The sequence below is a fragment of the Camponotus floridanus genome, unplaced genomic scaffold (genome assembly GCF_003227725.1).
Source record: "Camponotus floridanus strain SB8 unplaced genomic scaffold, Cflo_v7.5 scaffold13, whole genome shotgun sequence".
In the NCBI taxonomy this organism is placed as follows: domain Eukaryota; kingdom Metazoa; phylum Arthropoda; class Insecta; order Hymenoptera; family Formicidae; genus Camponotus; species Camponotus floridanus.
Genome location: NW_020229248.1, coordinates 1215196 through 1234420, shown reverse-complemented (window position 1 = coordinate 1234420; position 19225 = coordinate 1215196). Strand labels below are relative to the sequence as shown.

Here is a 19225-nt window from a genome sequence, read left to right as displayed (position 1 = left end):
TTGTAATTTCTGATAAAATTCTGCAAAATACTTTTTTTTTTAAATATATGTATAGATATGTATAGAATATATGTATAGATAAATATATGTATAGATATGTATAGAATATATGTATAGATTTCTATCAAAAATTCTGTAAAAAATGTATGTAAATTTTGTATTTGTAGTTTCTAATATAATTGTAAACATTTTTTAACATTATTCTATAACGTTTTAATATTAAAATATTTTCAATTTCAAAAAATATAGTTATTTTGCTTTCATTATGTCTACGAAAAAATTCCATAAATTCAATGCAAATCTGGGTATTGCAGAGACATTTATAATCCTCTTATTAGAAAATTTTTAGTGCTGCATTTTGTTGCTATACTAAATATTCGGGCGACTTTATAAACATTTAATATTCTTGCACGGTCTAATCCTATTTTGTAAAATGTGAATTTAAAGACGTAAGAATATAAAATGTAGAAAATGGTAAGAAACAAAAAAGAATTATGATAAGTGACTTGGGTTCTCGCTGGTGATCCCGTATTAGGAGAGTTAAACTAGCATACAAACGTGACATGTAAAATAAGTTTATCTTTGAGCTTTGGTAGTAAACATATTAAAGTTCGTAGAAACATATCAAAGTTTATCTTGTAACTACGAACGTGTTATTAATGACAAAATATCCTATCTATCTGTTCTCAAATTTTCAGTTCTAATAATATTGGCTGACTAATAATAATAATATTATTAGTTTAATATATCTAAATAATAATAATATTATTATTCTAATATATCTAAATCGTCTTCGAAAAAACCAACAATTTGAGATTTATTATTAGAATTATATAAGAAAATTGTAGTACATGTAAATACCAATATTTGAAAATACATGAAATTTATCTTCTACATTTGCAGATTTAATTGCTATTTAATTTCTTAACATTATAATTTTTTTTTATTTTAACATCACTTAATAAAAATGACTAAATATTTTTTATCAAAAGATAGTTTATATAATTGAATAGTTTATAATTATATAATTAAACATGCATTTTTATTTAACTTGTTTTAAAAATTAAATAAATAATTAGTTTCAAATATATATTATGTTTAGAGTTAGGATTCTATTATTTTCTAATTATTTAACTAAATATTTTTGAAATTTTTATTTTATTACATGTGAAACATGTAATAAAATAAATTTATTTTATTATTTGTTAAAACAAGTTAAATAAAAATGCATGTTTAATTATATAAATATCAAATCACATTTTGAAGAATTATTTTACGTATTTGCACACAAAGAAATTTAAGAAGAAAATTTAAAAGATTTAAGAATTTAAGAAATTTTAAGAAGAAAAAGTAGCAAGTGGCATATAGATATCTTGGAAATGAGGTCATGGAATTTATTCAAGATTGAAAGTTTGATCCGATTTTGTATTATAAAAATTCCACATTAGATTTCTCTCTATCCGTCATTAGCTTCTGTGAAATTTTAATCGTAATATGTAAAGGCTGAAATTTTGCATGTAAAAGGATGTAATTCTTTTTAGTAAAAAAATATAATTTTCCAATATGTATGTGATGATTTCTGTTAATTTTATATATGTCTTGAAAACGCAATTTTTTATTTACAGTTTTTGTTGGAAATTTGCTCTCCATGTATATTCGACAATATTTTCTTATTGTAATGAAATAACATTTTTATATCGCCTTTTGATGTCAAAATGTTTTATAAGTTTTTTTATTACAGTATTATTTATTATATATATTTGTACGTTTTATATGACATATCATATACATATACATATGACAATATGTATATTGCTTGTATCACATAATTCTTTTTCATCCTGTCTCCAATGTGGCACAGGTTATTAAATATGACTATGCTATCAGAAAGATTTAAAAAAATATAACATAATTGTACGATATAAATTCCATCGTCATTTGAAACAAAGTCAACATAATATTATCGGCTTACAAATTTTACTTTGACACCGGAATTTGTTATTTCTTTTGTAAAAGCATATAATTGTATATTGCTTTCAACACAGCTGTGACGTATATCAACATGGATAAAATATCTCGTGTTTAAAAATATAAAACAGCATTTTCTCTGTTTTCACAAACTATGTTATAATTTAATAGAGGAAATTATTGTTACATGCTTTTTAAAAATAAGTTCTTGCAAAATAAATCTTATTTTTCTTAAATTAAATAGTATGAAAAATTTCTGGGTGATCACTGGACAATGGAAAATAAGTTTTTGTTTTACGGACTGCTTATATATATATATATATATATATATATATATATATATATATATACACACACACACACACACACACACAGTATATGTGTTGTACAAAAACATGTACAAATTATATAGTCAAACAGATAATTTTTTATATCATTATATAATATCTCATTATATAATATCTACCTATAAAAGTTCATTAATTTTATTTGTATTTATTATACAATATCGAGTTGTGCATTACCGATATAGTATAATAATAATTTCTGAATATAAAATTTCATTTTTTTTCTTATATCTCTCTTATATGTCGATTAAATATTTCCTATATTTATTTTATATTTTTAATATATAATTTAATACGCCTGTACGATATCGCATTATTAATATATCATTGCTAAGTGATATAAAATATTTAGACAAGTTTAAAGAAGAACGAAAGGGATAAGATATATATGTTTTCTCTGCGCCAAGAGGTTTATCGTGTGGTGAGATGTGGCAACCGGCCCGTTCGATTCGGTTACCAGTCACGGATAAGCATCACATTGCTACCATCAGGAGTATGTGACAGCGCATTGGCAAACAATATGAAATAACATCTCGATATTGCATTGATCAGCATTGTGCTTTAGCAGAAATTGCTACTACGATAGGTTGCTTGTCGCTCGATCGAAACTATCCGGACGCGCAACGTTACCTTTGATTTAACCGCACTTCATATCACAGTAAATCGAACAAAGAGACTCTCAAAGGGAGAACCTCATGTCCTTATTTGCGTTTTCGAGAACAAATCGTTATTATTTAGAACGCATTCACTATACAAAAAAGAAATATGCAAATAGGAGATAAAAATTGATAAAATATACATTCTTAAAAAGAGATCACAATAAGTTTTCTGTTAAGGAAAAATTTTCAATTAATCCAAAAATTCGTATGTAAAAAGTCCAAATCTCTTACATCTTTCATTACTCTTTCTTGAATAGCATTTAATTTGCTCTAGCATTTTAATTTGCTATTTTCAGAAAAAAGTTCATTGCACCGTTACTAAAATATTTCAGATTCTCATTTCAACATACATACATAGATATATGTGTACGTTGTAATTAATATTTGATAATCACTTTCCCATGGAAAACGAAATTACTCGATATTATTTATGCATTCTTTATATTTTGTGCAAATTGTACTGATTTTCGTTATATTGTCTGAAATCGTTTACATATTAAAAAGCGATATTATTCATAGATAACATTGATATTTATAATCATTAATATCCTATTGAACATAATTTAGGGTTGATTTTCTTTCGATTCTGTTTTGGTAAACATTTTATTGATTCTATAATAAGAAAGTGACTTTGATAATCTAGTTAAATCGTTGTAGCGCACAAATCAAAAGATAATGATTAAATCAAATAATATAGGAAATTAGATAATTAAATAAATAATATTAAAATTGAAAAATTAGAAAATTTTCTAATAAATTAATTAAGAAATAATTGATAACATAGATTTTCTTTTATAGATAAATAAACAAGTATATATTTTCATCAGTTATAGTGCATGTATCTTATTAACGTGTATCAAATATTATATTCTTTAATTCGAATATATTATCAAGTTTTCCTAAATTAATTTACTTAAGAGAAAGTTTGTTTTATTTCTATAATTATTTCAATTGTTTCAATTATATATATATTTACCGTCAATAATCATATAATTTAACGAAAAATATTTGTAACTATTTTATAAAACAATACATTCATATGTGTATTTTGTGCATTTTTTTATAGAATATTAATTTCATAGAATATTAATTTCACAGAATATCAATTAAATTCTATTTATTAAATTTTGATTCACTAACCGCAATTGTTATAATTTTATAATTTTTAATTTCTGATTTGAATTTAATTTTTAATTCTTTTATAACTAATATCTTTATAACTAATATTCCTTATTGTTTTTTAAAATAATTGTATTATTTTAATTATTATATTAATATAATAATGAATTTTTTGCATTTTCTTCGTTTCTTATACATATTTGAAATTTCTGTTAACAGACATAATGAATGTGTTGCTTTCAACAATTATCGTATCTCTAATGTAATTTTTGAAATAATATCGTTAAACTGAACATGTATAATTTTCGCAGAAACATTATAATAATTTTATAATTACAGTTTTATTGTGTGTAGCAATATATATTTCATATATTACGTTGATGAACGGCAAAACATGATATAAATTGACATCATAATTGCAATGATAAAATAAACACGAACAAATAGTATTAAGCAGTTTATACCTCTATAAAACGTACATATTTTTCTTTCATTAATATTTAATAGATTCTTTTTATAAAATCGTAATATTCATTATTTTTATGAAATCGCAATATTTAGTTTACATTATCAAAATCTGAAAAATTTAAATAAGACTTTTTAGTGACTAAAACATAAAAAGAAATCCATGTTGACCCAAATCTTTCAACATTACTTTACCATCAAACAGGAAGGAAGAGACTTATGGATCGTGATTTTATTATCTCAGACTACTTACTATACAAACCAGATTTGGCTGGATCAAGTCAGATTAACCGTCGCTTACTTTACATTCGACACTTAAAGCAGAGGATTTGAAAACATTAAACGGAAAAAGCCTCTTTAATAAAATCACAGCTTAAAAAGTAGTTTCTTGATTACAAGTACATTGTTCATAGAATAAATGTCACATACAGACACATTAGCAACATTTCGATTATCCATTGTCTCCATTACAAAAAAAATTTTAATTAATTAAAACCGATTCAATTAACTGATCTTTCATTTTCAGTGAAACGCTTTCGGAGAATAAATGAGAAAGGGTTTAAAAAGACACCAGCCCTAACAAAAGCCGGAAATGATAATGGTATCAAAAGAATTTACATTTTTTATGATCCTTTGGATTTAAACTGCCTTTGGATTTTAACATGCATTATAGTGATGATAAAAAATAAAATCATTATATTTTTTATGTAAGTATAAAACGACATAAATAAAAATATTTAAAATTTTTCAAGAAGTATGGAAAAAGTATATCAGTCTTCTATCTCTTTAAATATATATCGTTTAATATCACTTCTAAACAGGCAATCAGAACTTATTATTTATGGCATCTTCAGTATCATCATTATTTAATTAAAAAAATTCTTATCAAGTATCAAAGAGATATATGATGCATGATAATATATGATGCAGCTCTATTATTTATTCTTACAGCAACGACAAGCTGTAACTATAAGTTACATCACTAAATCACTTTTTTATTCAACTGGATCATCTCATAAATCATTTTAAAAATTTAATCACTAACATATTTACAGATATGTATTTGCATCTCTGAAAAATGTACTCATAATAGCAAATATTTCATAGAAAATTTTCATATTAATTTCATAGAAATTAATATGCGTTACTTTACGTAAATAATTAATATGACAAAAGTGTTAATGCACAATTAATTAATCATCAAAATCGCGTCTTTACGAACACTATATAATATTTAATATTTATTAATTAATTATTAAAATCGCGTTTTTATTCTATATAATACTTATGAGGGCAAAACCGCTATCTTATTTTAGTAAATTTAGTAACATAGACACGTGATTTAACTTAGTGATTGAATTTAGACGAATTAAAGAAGTCCGAGCGAATAAGTATACAGGAAAGCTTTATAAAATCTATAAGAAACCTGATAAGTTTCTGGATGAAGTAAACTGCTTATTCTTAGAGTTAAAATTAATTCGTAATCAGCGAGTTAGAATGTAACGAACTTATTGATGGACTACAGCTAAGACGGTTTGGTTAATGAAAGCTCGCGCGCATAACATGAAAGTCAAAGTTACGAAGTAACAAAGTTCTTTGGTGAATGATGTACGAGTATATGCGGAAGTTTCTCAGAAATAGTTGAAAAGATATGTTAAACACTACAGCAGCTGAGCGAGATGAATTTTCTCATCTTTTATTCTTTGAGAACGATTTTTATTGGCGAAAAATCCTCTCACGTAAGCTTTCACGAGGGATAAGTAAGCGAATTTCTTGCAGAATACTCATTCGAAAGTTGTCGAAAATATGTTACACTTAAATCTTTACCCCTCTAATTCACACTCTAGATTAATGAATATATTAATGAATAAATTATGAATATGCTAAATAAATCGATGAAAGATTCGGCGGCAATTTGGCGACGTATGGTGGAGCGTGGGTATAATGAAGTTAGGGTGAACACATTGGATGTTTACTTGATGTCTATTGTCTGCTACAATGTAGACTGTCAATAAAGATCATTCTTTCCGCACGTCGTTACGTTAAATGAATGTGTGAAGACTAAATAACTCTTGGATAGAATAAATATGTCGCAAGGTAATGGAAATTTATGCAGATAAAATGCAGAAATAATTGCTGCGTTAAATGTATCGCTGAATGATTGCGTGAATTGTAATATGTCGATTTTATCAATCTTCGATTTTTATCAACGATGAGATTATTCACGAAGTGAAGTTCCGACAATTTCAATAGACATGTTTACAATAATATTGTGTATGCAGGATAACAGATTTGCAATATATCAAAAATATATTGGTATGAAATCGCACACATACATTTCATCTCACTTTAAGAGGTAAGCATTATGTAGAAATATATAGGCGAGCTATTGCAAAATAGGCATTTCCGACGTTAAAGGCTTTCTAGTATCGATTTAATGTCAACTTACAAAAGCATCAAATATTATCATAAAGAAAAAAAATGTTTGAGCGATTACCGCTAAAAGACAAACTAGTACAAAAAACGGAGTGACATCAAGTTCTTCTAATAATTTTGAAGTAATTAAAAAATAATATCAATCACATTCGCGCGACACTGCATTATGAAAATTATTGCAGCAGGAAGATATTAAAATACAGAAGAAGAGTATATTATACGTTAATTTTATCATGATGTGTGAAAACTGTGATTATTCAATTATCTTTATTGTATACTTTAATTTTTACATTTGAAATATTCCATATCATACATTAAATTTCTTCGGAGAAAATGTAAGAGGGAAGAATAATATAAAAAAATATTATTAAATTATTAAATAAATAAAATAAAATATTATTAAATAAACATAAAAAATATTATTTATTTTACATATTAAATATGTTATATTTCTCAAGACATATGATTAAGTTTTAAATCACAAGAGTGACATACCTATCAGGTATAATTTGTCGATATGCAACGTTACAATTAGAAAATATCCAGTTATGGGAACGAATGCCAGTCAATATTTTTCCAGATTTCTCGCTGAGAGAAACCTCTCAAAATCACACAAATTGTCGAAGGTGGTTTTCGTCAAAGCGAGTCGACCATGACCGTGTTATTTTTATCCGGCGGGTTACTATTTGCTAACTGATGGCTTCCAATCCTGCGGAACTCTGGAAAATGTTAACTCGAGGTTAAGTGACGGGGATGGATGTGAGGAAATTAGACTGGATAGCAAGGAGATAAGAATCAAAATGCAACGTGACGATATACACTATGAAGTGAGAGGGTGTATATATGTATTTTATCTTCAATTAAAGAGAGAGGGAACATTGGAAGTTCTTTAAGTTACTCCTATTCGCTATTTTTACACTGACATTATATTTTTTAAAAAGTTATTTATGTGCATCTCGTATTTACATTGGCCTCTTTGCAGACGATTAATACTTTTTTTGCAAGCACTTTCGTTTAATCTTTCGTATAAGGCTAGAAATTTATACTGGAGACGCTCGTAAAGTGGTTATGTATGTTACGTTTAACGTAACATTTTCCCGAGAATATGATGAAGAAAATACAAAATTATAAATTGCGTGGAATAGTAATAATTGCGATAGAAACTATTTAATATAATTGATAGATATGTGTGTATATATATATATATATATATATATATATATATACATAAATTTTTTATTAGTGACATTTATATTTATTCCACCGCAATAAAATTTTTTATATACAAATAACTTGGACTTCTCTTCGTTTTATTCGATTTGTGTTTTATTACATACACGTATATTGCGTTGAAATTGGATATTACAAATTTAATAAAAGTTACATGATAAGTGATCATTTTATTATATTATAATTACATTTTAACATAAGTTTCTCGATAATATGTTAACGTTAATAATTTATTATATTTTTTCCATACAATTTCTTCAAATAATTTTCCATCATTTTTTTATGAATGTATATGAGATATCATTAATACTTGTCTGAAGATTTTAAAAAATACAAAAGTGACAGGAAATGAGCAAGAACAGCTGCATTATGAGAGATTGCATTAAAATGTCGTTTCTTCTTGGATAGACTTTCCGCAAATTTCACAGCGATATTTTTGTGCTTATTTATTTACCTGGTTGCACGTACATTTTCTAAGAAATGAGGTCATCACTTGATAATCAAGAGGCAATAACGTTACGTTATGATTATACCTGCTACTTTTATCGCAGGTAAATCCAGTGGATGTTTATGGAGTATGCGTAATATTGTTACCCACATTTGATATAAACGATGTAGTATCTGCAACGATTTAATGTAATATACATGAAGTAGCATATTGAAACATTCATTGCATTTTCTCTGTACTCTCCTCTTTCCGTGAGCTTTTCGCTCACAAGATTGAATCGCAATATATACTAGATATAAATAATTAAATAATTTAAAATAATTTAATGAACGCACGCGTGCAATAATGTGAGAATTACTCTTAGAGAGATTTCCTCTTAATTTTAATTAGTATATTTTTATTTCAAGAATTATATCTTATGTATCTATGTTGAGAGGATTATTTATTATATATATAAAAGACATTTTTATGAATAAAATATGTATGAATTAAAAATAACATAAAATATGTAAAAAAATAATTTTAAAAATATCTTTATCTTTCCACTTTATTTTAGAAATAATATTTTTATGTTTGAGAAAAAAGTAATATCTTCAATTCACAAATTTTTATTTACATTTAATATTTAGAGAAAGAGAGAGGGAGAGAGATAGATTTTGTTATATTCTTTATATTTGTTATATATTCTTCACAAAACATTTTGATATTGCTAGTGACTTTTATATATGATGAATTTTAATAACGTCCAATGTAAAAACTGTGAGGATTGAAATCCGGAGATCAAGTAGGATAAACTACACAACCGCCAACACACACATGATATTATGAAACAGCAAAGCGTTTACATGTTTATTTTGTATTACGAGAAAAGAGAACATTTTAATCATACATGTATATACATATATTATACATATTCATATATAACTTTTTGCATTATTTCTAACTGAATCTATTCTAATTGAATCCATGTATATCCATATACATAATTGTATATGCTACAATATCTTTATACTTCGTGTACTAGTATTCTTTAAAGAATATAATTATAGAACATTTTTATTAAAGTTATCATTTTTATAAATTATAAAAACGTTGCGTGAGACTTTTGTATCTTTATTTAAGTTTAGTTAGAATAAAAAAAATCTCTATGCACAGGAATAACAGACATTTTTAATCGATCGAATCGATATAGATAATTCTATGCTTAAATATGGAAAGAATATTACCAGATTGTACAAAAAAATTGTACTATAAAATCTCTTTTCTATCTTGAATATTCTATTCTGTTAAGCATATTTTTTAAAAAATTTAGAAACTCAACAGTCACAATTACGTGTTATTCGAGTATTTCCCTTTAATTCCTAAATATTTTTCAATATTGATCATATTTTGAAAAGATCATATTTTATACAAACAGTCGCGCTTGAAAACGTGTCAGATGCTAGAAGCAGGCGTATTTTAAAGAAGAACTCCTCATAAACTTGTCCCTACGAAGAAAATATTTCTGCAAGCTCGCTTTCGTCAAAGCAATTCTATCGATTACGTTGAATATGTATTTTTATGTGACCTGCTTATACAGATTCGTTAAAATTTATGTAATGCATGAATGAGAGAGTGCACGAAGAGAACATCTGGTAGTCAAAGATTCTGCATAAAAAAACACATTTTTATTGATTTACACGCATTAATGTTTAAATAATGAAACGTTCGTTCTAAAAGATAGTTTCTTTGAAATATATCGAGAGCAGCTTGCGATGTTCTCAAGAGAAATTCGGCGAAGCGGGTTAAGGGGTTCACAATTCAACGGCGTTATTACATTAGTGTCCTTTGCATTTCCTTAGAGGATCGGACGCAATTTGCGCAATTTCAACTCGATATCACGCATATATTATATGCAATTAAACAAAGTCCAGATGCGCGAGGAGGGATTTACGCGAAAACCCTTTCCTACTCTCAGTTCTTTCATCCTCCCACAGATCCGAAACTTTATTGAAAGTATACACGCTATTCCGGCAAGCACGTGTACTGTTCACACATTATTATCGTGCATTCACATATTTCTCGTCAGGAAATACAGGAGATTTTATAATGGTCAGGTTAGGTAAATATTGTAAATTGCACGAGATATAGTATGTAATAAATATCAATATGTTATGCTGTAATAGCATAGCAAGTTTATTCAAGAACGTAAATTTCATTCCATTCTCCTGAGTATATTACATATGTGTGTACGCTGAGTATGTTCTGTATATTAGTACATATACATACATAAGTTAATATAGCCTACGATAATATTGCATATATACATTAATTTATGTGGAATAAAATCGTTTCGCAATTATTGTTTTGCGAAGAAGAGATAAATCATATCTCGTTGATTCTTTGCAAAGCGTTTTCATAAAAGCAATATTACGATTGTACAGTTTTTTTTTCATTTGTTCTGCTCTTAACAATTCACTGCACCATGAAGCTTTTCAAGTAGAATAGTCTGTTCATTTGGCAGTCTGCTCTGCTTTATCTACTCATTGCATGCGTGCACTTTATACATGCGTATTCTTCTAAATGAGAGAGAGAGAGTATTGCGATAATTGAAAAATGAATATTTTTCAAAATATTTCATAGTTTATATCAAATGAAAGTATAAATATTTTTTTAATTATATATATATATATATATATATATATATATATATATATATTCAATTTTTTATCACTTTAGCCTTAATTTTTACATTAAATATTGTGAAAAATCGATTTAAACAAATTAGAAATAACTAAAATCCTTAAAATTCTTTCCAAAATTATTTAACTTTTGTTTTAAATATTTTTGTATAAAATAAAATAATAAAAATAAAATTAATATTTATGAAGATATTTTGAAAAACAATTTTTCTAATGATTTATTCTATATCGTAAATTTTTACTTTCTTTGTCTATAAAAAACTATCTGATCATAATAAAATTAATAAGATTTCAGAACAATTTATATCCAATAAAATGATTTATATTACACATGTATTGATATTTTCATTGATTTTATTCAATTCAGCAAGAATTTTCTTTGTGTCACATTCGTGTATGTCTCTATCTTACACATTTTCTTTGATATTTTGTTCCATTTTCTTGTGTTATTTTCTTTGCAGAAACGATCAAATAGCGTTTCGAGAAAAACGAAAGTCTTTGTCATCACATTCTGCAAATTATTATAGAAAAAGATGGAATATAGCATAATTTTAAAACGCATTTGCTTTGACATTTATTTTATATATATACATATGTATATATATATATATATATATATATATATATTTTTTTTTTTTTGTTCAAACATTATTTTTTTCTTTTATTTTTTTTTCTTTTCTTTATTCAAGTCTTTTATTAAATTGTTACGAGATCATTACATGAACGCAGTGAAGGTAACTCTATCGAAAACGGATTATTATAATGATCATTTTTGACAATCGGATTCATTTCAACAATCGACGATCAGAGTAAAAAAAATTATTTGTATAATATAATCTAATTCAAATATTAATTTTCGAATAATTTTAATTAGCAGTTTGATCAGCTTGAGAGAGATCGAATAGAGAAGCAGTGTAAAGAATAATTTAATATTCCGTATACACAGCTAATCACGCAATAATTGATAAATGAAAGCGGCTTACAATGAAATATTGAGTTCTAGGTTCCAGGTCCTCTCGCTTATTTCGAATATTCACATAGATTAATAGAACGTGACGTCATTGGAAATTCCTGCAGTGTTCGTGATAGGCGAATAAATTTATAATGTATATATATAAACTTATACCTAGACTATATGCACAATATGTCGGTTATTTGGATACTTATATTTTCTTTGGAACAAATTTTATTTTATATCTTCTCTAGTTTTATTTCGTCTTGAATGAAATGTGAACTAGTGAAGCATGCAAAGTGCAATGCAAAAATATCATGATGGAAGCACTATCAGTTACAATAATAAGAATAATCTTTATTGTTTTTCTTGTACACACACATTTAATCTGATACAAACAAATATAACAAGAAAATGTATGTAATTTTTTTTACACTACCTATTAATATATTTATAATAAAGAAAAATATTGCTATGCTAATTTTTAGAAAATAAAAAATCATAATTTTATATTTATTTGAGAAAAAAAAACAAAATTACGAATAAAATCGTATTGAGTTTTATTCTACCAAACATATTTTTTTATTATAAAGGAATATTATATTTTATTGTGATACAAGAGGCAACGCAGATCGTTCAGTTTATCTGTTGGTTATCGAACAGACTCTATGCGAAATATCCTCAAATTTTGTTTGTGTGATTGACATTGGCTCCCGGTCTATTCTTTTGGCTTTTAGTATGTTCAATGGACATGCAATTTTTGTAACAAACAAAAAATAAAAATAGGTTGTCAGATATTGTCAATTACATATCTCATAACATAAGATTAAATTCTATATAATAAAAGTACTTCATTCGGTTCATCAATGTCGACGTGGATTATTTTATCGATGATATAAAATCTCCGTTGATGAAATTCAAATCATAAAATAATAAATGATTGAAGATACTACATGAATATAATATAAAAGATAATTTTTTTAGCTTTTTCTCATGGATGTCAGAATCAGAAACGTGTATGATTTTCATCGATGACACGATATACATACATATATTTCGTGATCCGAATTTAAAAAGCGAAATCACCAACCGATATCATTATATTACTTCGGTTTTTATCTATCTTTCTTTCGCGTCATTTACTTTCTATCTATCGCATAACTTTTCTAGTTTCTTTGCCAAAATTTTGCTTGCTTCTGTATTCAACATCAACGATCAAATCATGCGGATTTCCATATAATTTCAACTCTTTCAGATATGCGAAATAGTATGCAAGCTGTATCTTTTGAGTTGCAAATTCATGCAACTCATAAAGCTATGAAAAATTCCTTGGTAGTAGCGATACATGTCGAACAGGTAACTTTCATAGAAAGAAGGAATGCATATAGCAAACGTGCGAAAAGTAATACAATTCTTAGAAACGTCTAGTCATTTCTGTGTAACGGGCGCATAAATTTACAGTGATACACACGATGACAAGCAATAAGTTAGCAAGATACTGCGGCAACGTGTACGATTCTGTGAGATGCTTATTATACTTCCAATGAAAAGCGCTACGATAAAGACGACGACATAAATCGCTATTGCAGTTTGACTATTACTACGATTCACGCGCTCTATCTTGAAAGTTTTACATTATATGCTTTAGATCGAAGTCTTGATCTTTCAAACATGATTACTTGCGCCAGGTGTACGTGCGAAACTTTCAAGTACATTATTATTACGTAGTAATTATCGATAAATACTTTGTCAACACTTGGAATCACCCATCGATGCTTTGATAATTTGCTTGTGCTTCGTCGATATATTGATATAAATATTGACACCAATAATATAGAGGACAAAATTGATGAAAAACAAGTCAAAGGATTTCCTTTTATTGTTAAATTAATGAGAAAAAACATTTGAAAATTCCTATATCGACTTCTATTTTCAAAGAGACATAGTCTGTAGGATGTCAACACTTGATTGATTAACTAGTTTTGTACTCCCAAACGCGAATGCTATCGATCACTGTGCACTTGGTCGAAAAAACAGACAATCGATACAGACCCACTTTAATGATGCAAGTAATATATTAAATAAAATTATAAAATAATAAAAGTGGTTAAAAATACACATATACACATACAAAAATAACACCATTACTTAATCTAATGCGCATCTAATATCATAAAAAAGATAAGCAGTTTAACTTTCCATTAAAGAATTCAAGAAACATCTTGGAAAGTAAGAGTCCATGATAAATCCGCAAAAGGTTTATAGAACTTTATACTCATACCATGCTCACACATACATCGTGAGAAAAATTTTGTGTCACATTTCACACTTCTCACGCGTATGAGCTTATATATATTGTATAAATCATACAAACATAAATTTCTTTTATTGTGGACAATACACTTGCATTTCCCCAACAAAGAAAAAAAAACTGTTTAGCTCATCGTCATATAAAAAAATACAAAATAAAAACTGTATCTATTGTTACGAAATTGCATTGAATATCGATTTCAAACAAATATTAATTCTGAGATGACAATTGGTGTTTCCGAAACTGATTTAATCCTTTTTTAATACAGTTTAATGGCACAAAAGGTAACAATTTTGTAAATTACAAATACGATAAAATTGTGTATGATAAAATCATTCGCGTGTGAATTTTTAAAAATTGCAGAAGCAAAATATATAAAAATATTTATTAATATTTATATTTATATTATCTGCGTTATAAATATTTCTGTGATATTAATGTCGACGTATAGAATTGAAAAGAAAAAAAATATTATTATTCACTTATACATTTATACAATTATTATCTAGATTATTTTTAATTTAAATTTTATTATTTTACCGGTTCAAATTGTAGACTTTTACATTCTTATATTTGATAAATATATATATATAGAAACTGGTTTATTAAAAGCTGTGTGATTGGCTGATTATTAAAATTATGCAACCCATCCATAATTTTAAGCGCGATATACAGTTGCATTATTCATAAAATCTCAACTTTGACTAGCAGGCTTTGATAAGCGTGAAGTAGTTGACACAAGCTTGTGGCTGAACGCAATTAGACGGATATCGATCGATCGACGGATGTCGTAACGATAAATTAAGATCTTTTGTCATTTCACTAATGTACTACATATCAATAAGTTAGTTACGTCATTAAAATAACGCGCACAATTTAATTGTAACGTGGTCCATATTATATCGCGATCGATTTCTGATTTGCTCCGCATGAGAGCATATTCATCTCGCGATGTACGTGGATAAATTTCCTGCAAAAATGGCACAAATATCAAATATTGAATCCTTTTCTAAAACGGATATACACGACATCGTTCATACTTGGATCTGATTCAAATTTATCATCATTCAAGATTTACTAACATCAGAACAGTTTATTTTGAATTTCTCGTTATAGCTTTACAATCTTTACAATTGATCGCGAAAACAACTTCATTAATACAGATGCAGGAACAAATATATACGTTTTAACTTTTTATGTATCCGCAATAAACTATTCTGATATCAAATCTTTTGCATGTTGATGCTTTTAAAGGTTACGTACTAAACTATGACACGTGAACTTTATATCGGGAGAACAAATTTACAATTATTTCACACATATCAAATTATAATTCTTATATTTCTTATTATTAAAGTTTCATATACGTTTTAGATTCTTCCACAGTACATGATGCTATCAACAATATAAGCTAAATACAAAATAAATGTTAAACTTTATATACGAAACGCATTATTTCCACGATAAAATCGATGAAAATAGCATTTGATTCGAAATTACTACGGAAATTGAAATTACGGAGAATATGTCAAGGATATCGAACACTATCAAAGGAATTGAATTAATTTTCGAAAGCGACAAATCGTTAAATCATGCTACCCTCGTGATATTACGTTTAATTTCGACTAGTTCGACAAGAAAGCGATTTCCTATCATAAATCTGTAAAATAAATTTGTAACAATCATTTTAGATGTGCGAGATCCATACTAAACCTAATTACAATTAACTTTGAAATCAAATATATAATTATTTTATGATCAAAGAATGAAATTAAAGTTGAAGAATTTTTGATAATAGAAAATGATAAGCTTTTCATCTAAAAATTTCATGAAAGAATGAAATCAATTTTGTCTACTAATTTTATCTAGACTCATATATTTGTCTAATATAATTAAATCTAATATAATTAATAATTATTTAATAAATAATTTAAATAATTAATTATTAATTAATATTTTTTAAATATAAAACGATATTCGTAAGCAAGAGTTAAATAACAAAATGTATTAGTTCGCGTTGATTTCTCTGAAACTCCCGACTTTCCACTTTCACATAGTAACTCGCATGAATTGGACAAGGTTGGACAAGATAAGCGCGAAATTTCTCCTTTATGACATCTTCCATCAATTGGAAAAGTTATGTCATTCTGTCGAAGTCTCGATGAAATTTCTCATTGGGTTTCTACCTGCGTTTCAACGGTACTTCTTCGGTAATTCTTCATCGTAAAGTTGATTCTCGATAACGTCTAAATGCGCAACGCGAGAGAAAAGCATGAAATGCACTACAAAATAGAGATTTCTGAGAAATATTAATATTTTTAACAATGATATTTGTGAATTATTCTAATAATAAGAATTGTATGCTATTGTCTTTTTAATATAAGTCGGTCCAATTTCTTCATTGCTTATTCAATTTATCAACAATCGATTCAATTTATCATTCAATCGATTAAGCCATTTCCAACTAGCATAGATCTATTCGAATGAAATAAAGCCATTTCTATAATATAATTGCTTTGTCGATCACAGAGCAGTTTATATGAAGAAGAGACATGAATCTATATATTATTACTTTACAAATGTGTGAAGCGACATAGTATTTATAAGATTTAGATCTATAATTACAGATATGTCACAACAAATTCATTTATTATTGTTATTATTATTAATATTTTGAGCGATCAATAAGATTTTAATAAATTTATAATTATTTTCACAGTAACAGAAACAATGCGCAAACAATAAACCTAAATTTAAGGCGTAAAAAACTTTAAGTAATTGATAATAAAATAATAATAAAATATCAATCTATCAAAAATTTCTAAATAAAATAACGCGTTTGAATTTACAAGAACGTTAAGTGAAGAATATTGTAATGTTTTTAAATTGTGTACGTAACTTTCAATTCTGAATGTTTCATTAATATTTGATTTAATCAAACCTTTGATCAATATGGAAATATTTATTTCTATTTCATTTTTTGTAACAATTCTGTCTTTCAAATTTGCAATGCAATTTTCTACTTTTATGATTAAATTAAATAGTAATAAAAAAATAAAATTTTTTTACTTTTTATTAAATCTTTAATATTAAAATTTTCCAAAATTTTTTACGTTTTAGTAAATAGTAAATAAAAAATAAATAAATTTAGTAAATAATTAACCATGAAATTTATTACAATTTTACTTAGCTACTAGAAACTAATTATTTTAGAAAATATGTATATAAGATCGAAATTTGTTTTATAACATCTTTTGAAGTAATAAAAGAAAGATAATAGTTGTTGTTTTCTTACGTTTAATAACTAAGAAAAAAGGTAAACTAACAATATAGAATGTAATGCATTATTATAATTAATTGATGTTTACGAGATTGTCAATCAAAGTAAAATGTAAATATTATCGTACGATAAAAGCGCTAACCGGAGATTAAACAAACAGAGACTACATTGTGTGATAGATGCATTTTCCTAGCCAGCGCAATTCGAGAGAGATGCATCTTTTCTCTATTAATAGGAAATGAGCTTGCTGAAAATCCGTAAAATTAGTTTAAGATTCCATGGGTTGAGTAATTTTATCGAAATCTCTTTAATTAACAACACAACGTGTTACCGCGTAAGTGTACAAACCGCAACCGCGTGCACGTTGAATGTAGTTGCTGCTAAAATTAATAAACACGAAAATAATTATAATCGTAGAGGTGTGTTTACCGCGTGGCACACTAACGAATGAATCGAAATGAAATTTGCAATGGACTCTAGTCCAGTAACGGTAATATGATACGAACTAACAGAAATTGATCCTCACGTTCAATTACACCGTTAATTACTGTTGGCAGACAACAATATTGATCAATCAATACATTGTTGCTGAAGTACATTGCACGCCCCGATAAATTGAGACAGCAGATGTTAATCCTTGCATTTTGCATATTTTTTGATATAATTTTTTCGTGAATTTATTCGCTTCAGCTACTACAATTGCAACTGATTCCTGATTAAATCGCTTAATTAATAATTAATGTTTTGCCTGTTTTATTACAATAATGAAATGTATCTAATATGTTATATATATGTATATATATAAACAACAGGCAAAACATTAATTATTAATTAAGCAATTTAATTATGAATCAGTTGCAATTGTGATTTTAATACTAACTTAATGAATGTTATTTCTGTAATAACGAAATTAACGATTATATATCATATATATATATATATATATATATATATATATATATATAATCATTAATTTCGTTATTACAAAATTAGTTATATTCCATTACAACTATCAATGGCAATTTTGTAATTAAAATATTTATTTGCAAGAAATAATTTGCATAAAAAATGGAATATCTTTATAGAATTATAAAATCATAACATATATTAGTTCAATCTCTCTAGTAAATAACAAGTTTTTTAAATATTGTATTAATTTTATATTGTTTTAATATTGTAATAGAAAGAGAGATGAGCTTTATAATATTATATGAAAGTCACAATTGCTTGAAAAACAAATGAATATAAGTAAAAAATATATTATTTAAAAAATTGCTAAAAGAAATAATTGTATAGAAATTTTGTATAACATAATTTTTTTTCTTATAC

The 19225-nt window shown here is 26.2% G+C and overlaps 1 protein-coding gene across 2 annotated transcripts in view; it reads left to right on the top strand.

Annotated features, from left to right (window-relative positions):
* Nucleotides 1-19225, top strand: part of LOC105256752 (neuropeptide CCHamide-2 receptor) — a 32011-nt gene that overhangs the window by 3763 nt on the left and 9023 nt on the right. The window lies entirely within an intron of this gene.